The sequence below is a fragment of the Halichoerus grypus genome, chromosome 6, assembly GCF_964656455.1.
Source record: "Halichoerus grypus chromosome 6, mHalGry1.hap1.1, whole genome shotgun sequence".
Classification (NCBI taxonomy): Eukaryota; Metazoa; Chordata; class Mammalia; order Carnivora; family Phocidae; genus Halichoerus; species Halichoerus grypus.
In genome coordinates this window covers 178,393,447-178,399,459 of record NC_135717.1, presented here as the reverse complement: position 1 = coordinate 178,399,459, position 6,013 = coordinate 178,393,447, and the positions used below count along the sequence as shown (strand labels likewise).

General features: G+C 68.3%; 1 long non-coding RNA gene across 2 annotated transcripts; it reads right to left on the bottom strand.

The window, feature by feature from the left end:
- Positions 1-223: 223 nt before the first annotated feature.
- LOC118521040 (uncharacterized) lies at positions 224-4,547 on the bottom strand. 2 transcript variants are annotated; one of them, XR_004909943.2, is made up of 3 exons: positions 4,464-4,547; positions 3,543-3,744; positions 224-883 (listed from the first exon to the last, which is right to left on the bottom strand). It is a non-coding gene; the product is annotated as an uncharacterized LOC118521040 (long non-coding RNA). The 2 variants fall into 2 exon arrangements; XR_004909944.2 differs by lacking the exon at positions 4,464-4,547 and adding an exon at positions 4,279-4,393.
- Between the last annotated feature and the right edge of the window lie 1,466 nt (positions 4,548-6,013).

Sequence of the window (6,013 nt, the reverse complement as noted above, 5' to 3'; positions counted from 1 at the left end):
CCTTATTTTCTCTGACAGAGGCAACCATCTGGTCGGCCGAGGTGGCGCCTCCAGGGGCCTCAGCAGGCTGCAGGCTGTCGGCAGGCCCACAGAGGACATGGCCCTGTCCATGTCCTGTCGGCGAGCTGCACGTGGGAACCGAGAAAACGGTGGACCTGGACCACAGGTAACACATCCAAACCGTGCGCCCCGCCCCGGCCCCGCCCAAGCCTGGCCTCCACCCGGAACCTTGCAGGGGCCCTCCTCCTACCCCACACCAGGCTCTCAGCAACGCCCTCCACGCTGCTCCGAGGCCCTCATTCCAGGCAGGAATTTCTCAGCAGCGACCCCAGCACTGTGCAGCAGAGGGATCCGCCAGCCTCTGTCAGTTCGTGGCCGCTCGGTGCAGAACCCACCGGGTGCCCAGCCCACAGGGAACGAGCCAAGTCCTCCCCAGATCTGCCCCCTGAAGTCCCTCACACCAGCTCCTCTTGACCCTCAGCTCCCACTCCCCCGGCCTCCATCACTGGCTGTCCCCCTGCCCCCACCCAGTGTCCTGTACCCTTGTGGCCCATCCCTCACCTCCACCCAGTGCTCCCCAGAAACTGAGGAGGGCAGGTCAGGGGCAAGGGTCCCCCTGAGGCCCAGGAATCTTCTGTTGAGCCCTCCAGGCACCAAGGCCAGAGCTGAACTCAAATACCTGGTCAGGGGGGTGGGGTCTCCCTGTCCACCCCTCAAGCCTTCGAGCAGCCCCTCTGAGCCTCTGCAGGGGTCACTCCTGATGGTGCAGACCCAGCCATTGGGGCATGGGAGTCACCGGTGCCTGGCTGCCCGTGAGCTCGGGAGGGTCACTCTCGAGGCCCAGGGCCCGGCGCGGACTGGCTCAGTATTCTTCTTCTGTTGGCTGAATAGAAGAAAGAACAAGATAAAACCTCATTACAGCTTGGGTGGGGGTCCAAACACTGGCCCACCGCCAGCCTGAGGAGGTTGCAGTTCAGATGTAAGGGGAGCCCTTCCCGCCCCCCCCCCAGACAGCAGGGACACAGCTGGGCACTGTGTGGACAGAGGCTAGACTGGGCAACCTGAGGGGAGGCAGCTGGATCACAGGCAGGTGGCAGGCACCTGCTAGGGGGCCGGGGTCCTGGGGCCGGCACAGCCTCCTGGGCACCCACCTCCTTTCTCCCTCACTGCTCCTGGACACCCCCCCCAGGCCTGCAGTGTGATATTCACACCCACCCCAAAGGGCCGACCGAGGTCGCTGGAGAACCATGGAATTGACTCTGGCCCACGAGAGCCCAACAGGACATGCAGTGGTGGGGATGGGGCGTGCCCAGAGTCACAGAAGCCCTGGGTAGTGGGGAGACGCGACGTCGGGGGGGCGGGGGTGGGGAACTGTCACCCTGACACAGGCCTGCCCCCCCCCCCACAGCTGCACCGGGCAGGGGGACAGCTTGGGGACCATGCCTGGGATGGGGGCAGGCTGGGTGAGTGAGCCGACGGAGCCTCCTGGCTGGGAGCAGGGGCAAGAGGGTGCAGGTGCTCACGCCCTGCCCCTGAGGACGGGGTGGCTGTGCTGACGATCGGGGCTTGGGGGCTGTGCACACGTGACTGCACACATGCGTGTGGGCAGGCGTGTTCAAGCATGTGTGCACGCGTGTGCGCATGTGTGAGTGCAGATCTGTGTGTGCACAGGCTGGGTATGGTCCTGGGTGGCAGGGACGTGATGCCCACTGACCCCAAGATGCCAGCTGCCCCGGGCAGGAGGGGAAGGAGAACGTCTTGGGCTGTTTTGGCCACCACCTCCCCCCACCCCCTCAGCGAGCCTGAGCCTCATCCCTCCCTCCCCGTGCCTGACCACGCCCTTCTCTGTGCTCCCGGGGTCTTCAGTCCAAGGCCGCACTCAGGGGCAGCCCTGGTTGCTGTGACCTGACAGAGACCCCTGTCCACACCTGTGATTCCTGCACCTGCCCGCTCACAGTGTGGGGCTGCTCTCTTTGTGGGCTTCCACACGGGGCTGTGACCCCACGGTGGCCAGGCCTGCTGTGCTCCCCACTCTGCCTGAAGCTGGGGGCCCAGCGGGCCCGTCTCAGGGGTTGGTCCTGTGTGGTCAGGGGGCAGGAGAGAGCAGCCTCCAGGCGACTCCCCCGCTCCCCCACTGTGGGACTGAACACTGAGGGCAGCTTTACCCCCAAAGCTGGAAGCCTGGGTCTCGTGGTCAGAGGAACATAGAGACAAGGGGATAGACAGACAGGCCCAGCTGGTGGCCAGCAGAAGCTGCGGAGAATCAGCGGAAGCTGGGGCGGGCGGCCGGCGGGTGGCCCGATGGGTCCTGGAAATCCTCTCTTCCTGTTTTCCCAACAAAGGGCCTCTGTCCCCCCAGGAAGGCTGCTGGTCAGTGGCGGCGGACGCGCCTTTTCCGTAAACAGGGTTGTTTTCCTTTTCTCCTCTTGTCACAATAACAGCGGGCTCCAGGCCCCCCATCCTGGCCCTGGGTACCACCGGCCACAGGGCCTGCAGGGGAGGGGTCACCACTAGCTGAGAACAGGCCCCCCGGAGCAAGCAGGAGACAGGAGTTCAGTGGTGCCCGTCCCATGGGACAGGTGGGCGGCGGGATCAGCCCCGGGGTCCCCCAGAGCCAGAGAGTCAGGGGGCTGCGCTGAGCCGTGACCGACAGGGCCTGGCCCAGCAGCGCCTGGACCGGAGGGCCAGGGCCGAGTCCACAGGGGGCTGGTTTCCTGGGCCTCCCTCCAGACTGGAGGGGCCACAGTGCCGGCTGGGGTGCCGCCTCGGGATGTTCAGCCAGGTGGGGGCTGTGCGGCCTGCCCCGCAGAGGAAAAGCTCAGGGTCTGAGAGGACCTCTGAGGGCACCCGGAGGAGTAGACTGAGCCTGCCTGCATTCCCGGAAGGCCTGCTCTTGCCCGTCCGCCTGGCCTCAGGAGGGGATGGCAGGGGAGGGAAACAGCCCCGCCCCCCGCCGCCGGCCCTGGCCCCGGGAGGACCCACGAGAGTGTGGGGACCGTCTCGCTGACCCTGGCGGGGAGCTGTGTGCACCCTCCTGCGTGCCTGGCCGTACGGCGGAGGAGGAGTGGGCTCCGTGCCCGGGCGTGCACGGCTCTGAGTGCGCCAGTGTGCTAGCGTGTGGGGCTGATTGTGTGCGCCCCGGCAGCAGGGTCTGAAGGGGCCTGTGTGAGGGGCTGGGGGCTATTTATAGCTGCCTGGCTTGGGGAGGAGCTATTAATAGCAGGGTGGAGGGAGAATGGACAATATACTCAGGGTGGGGTGGGGGCGGATGCCATTCTCTGCCAGAGACACCCCGGGGCTGGCACCCCAGCCCCCACCCAGGCAGCCAGACAAGGGCCACTGTTGTGTGGCCAGCAGCTGAGTCAGGGTGCACGCTCACCTGGCAGAGCAGGCTGGGGGAGCCCCAGGTTGGTGCCCCCCTCCCCAGTCACCCCTCAGGGGGCCATGTCCCAGCCACCCTTCACCCTAAGGAGGGGTGTGCTGATGGTGGGGCAAGAAGGGGCTTGTGGGCCACAGGGGCACCTCAAACCCTCACCCCCAACCTGTGTGCTTTTTGGGGAACAGCCGATTTCTAGCCTGAGACCAGAGTAGATTTGACGCGGGGCCCTGGCTGAACGCGCAGGCGGCCTCTCCTCTGTCGTGACAGCTAGGAGGTCGAGCAGTAAATGGGTGTCCGGCCGGACCTCTGGGCCACACGAAGGGATGAGGATGGAGGGGATGGACGGAGGTTCACTTGTTTGACCGCTGTTTGAAAATTCAAAGGCACGCTCAGCTGGAAGCACAGAGATCAGACCCCACTCCACAACAGTGCAGCCTTCCCTTGGGTCCCCAGCCTCCCTGGGTCTCCCTGAGAGTCAGAGGGTTCAAGAGGGTGGGAGGCGCCCAGGGTCCCAGGGGGCAGAGCCCTGCCTCCCAGGGGAGGATGGACGATGGAGGAGCCGGGCCCCAGGAAGCCGTGGGGGCTCAGGCTCTGATGAGGCCAGCCCAGACACTGCCTGCCCAACTCCCCAGACCCCCGGCCCTCCGGAGACAGAGCCTGAGGTCCCAGAGGCGTGGAGATGAGTGGTCATCCCTCCGTGCCTGGCCATGGAGGGCGGCGGGGCGGGGGCAGGAATGGCCCTTCCTGAACCTCAAAGCCTGGAGTAGGCCTTGCCTAGGCTGGGCTGGCAATGGCGGGACTCCGGGGTCCTGGGGGCGCCCCCAATCGAACATGGGGGGTCGGGGGGTTCCTGGGGGCCCACACCCCGGCTGGAGGCAAGGCGTCTCCCGGACACAGACCCCCGCCAGCCTCTCGGAGCCGGGGGGCCACATCCTCCCCCGGCGGGGACGCGGGGGCGGCCGCTCTCACCGCCCCCCCCTTGAGCTTGCGTCGCATCCACCCGCCCGCTTCCGCCGGCCGGTTCCTCTGGGAGCCCCCCCCGCAATGACGTAACGAGGAGCGCGAGCGTCCCGCCCGCGGCCACCTGTCGTCAGGCGCTTTCCAGAAGGTCGCGGCTGACCGCGCACGCGCCGCGCCTACGTCCCCGAAGCCTCGGGCTTTCCCGTCAGCGTCACCACCCGCGTCCCCCAGGCTCCGGGAATGGGGGCGGGCCCGGCGGACCCCCGCCCCGCCCGCGGGGAGGGGGGGGCGAGCCAGCCGCCGCTTCCGGCGCCGCCCCCTTCCCGGCAGGGCCGCGCCCCGTTCCCCCGTTCCCGCCCGCCGCCGGAGCCCGCACGTGGGGGCCGGAAAGGGGGCGGCGGCCGACCCTCCCCCGGCTGCGGGGGGCGGGGGGGCGAGGCAGCGCGCGGCTCGGGCGTGGGGAGTCGGGGAGCGGGGCGGGGAGCCCCGAGGGGCGCAGTGGAGGGGACAAGGGCAGGGAGGCCCAGAAGGGGGAGAGGGGGTCGGGGGGCCGGAGCGGGGGCGGGGAGGTCCTCGGTCCGTGTTCTCTGTGCCATGGGGTCTCCCGGGGGGCTGAGGTGTGGGGGGGCCCCAGACACTGGGCGCCGTCAGGAGGGGCCCGCTCCCCTCCCCCACCACGGCGGGCTGCGGGCCATGCGCCCACGAGCCCAGCAAGGACACAGGCCCGCGGGTGACCCCTCTGGGGGCAGGGCAGGAGGGGGAGCGGGGAGGTGGCTCCGCGGCTGCTCTGTGATCCGCAGGCCTCCGGGGCGCTGCCCTGGGCCTTCAGGGTTGAGGGGCAGACATGGGTAACACTCTCTCCCTTCCTCCCTCCATTTATTTCTATGCACCCTTCCCCTCTGCAGGTGGGGAGGGGAGACCCTGGCCCTGGACAGCTGTGCGGTGGCTGAGAGCTGGGGGCTGCCCAGGCCCAGCCTGATGATGTCCCCTGGAGACTTGGGTCTAGAAGGAGCCCACTGGGTCTGGGGGGAGGGGTCTCTGGAAAGGTGGGTGTCCCACACCCCACACAGTCTCACCAGGACAGGCTGGGCCTCCTGCCCCTCACTGGTGTGGAGCCAGCCAGCCTGGCGTCTGGGATGATCCCAGCCACAATGAAGGCTTTGAGGGACCCCTGGACTGGGAGGGGGCTTGTGGCCTGAAGGGCAGCTTGTCTCTGCAGAGGCGGGCGGCTGGTGCCACCCAACCACAGGCCGGGCTGAAGCCTTCTCCGCCCCACCCCCTGCTCTAGGCCCCAGTGCCCCTCCCCCGAGTCCCTGACCCGCCCCCACCCCAGGGACGATCAATGTGGCAGCAGGGGTACCGGGGTACGAGAGAGAATGACTGCACCCACACGCCCAGGGTCCCCCAGTCATCCGTTTAACAAGCATCCTGCACCAAGGAGTGGGTTGGAGCCCCCCCAGGCTTGCCTGAGCGAGCCCAGTGGTGCAGGAGGGCCGGAGGGCAGACCCAGTGGGGGTGGGAAGGCAGGTGGGGGGGCGTGTGTGAGCTGAGAGCAGTGCCTGAGGGGGGTCCCCAGGAGTCCGGCCTCGTCCAGGACCCGGCAGGGAGGGAGTGAGGAGCCCAGGAGATGGCCCCCACAGCTAGCCCGGAGAACGGGCAGGACGAGCTGGGCCA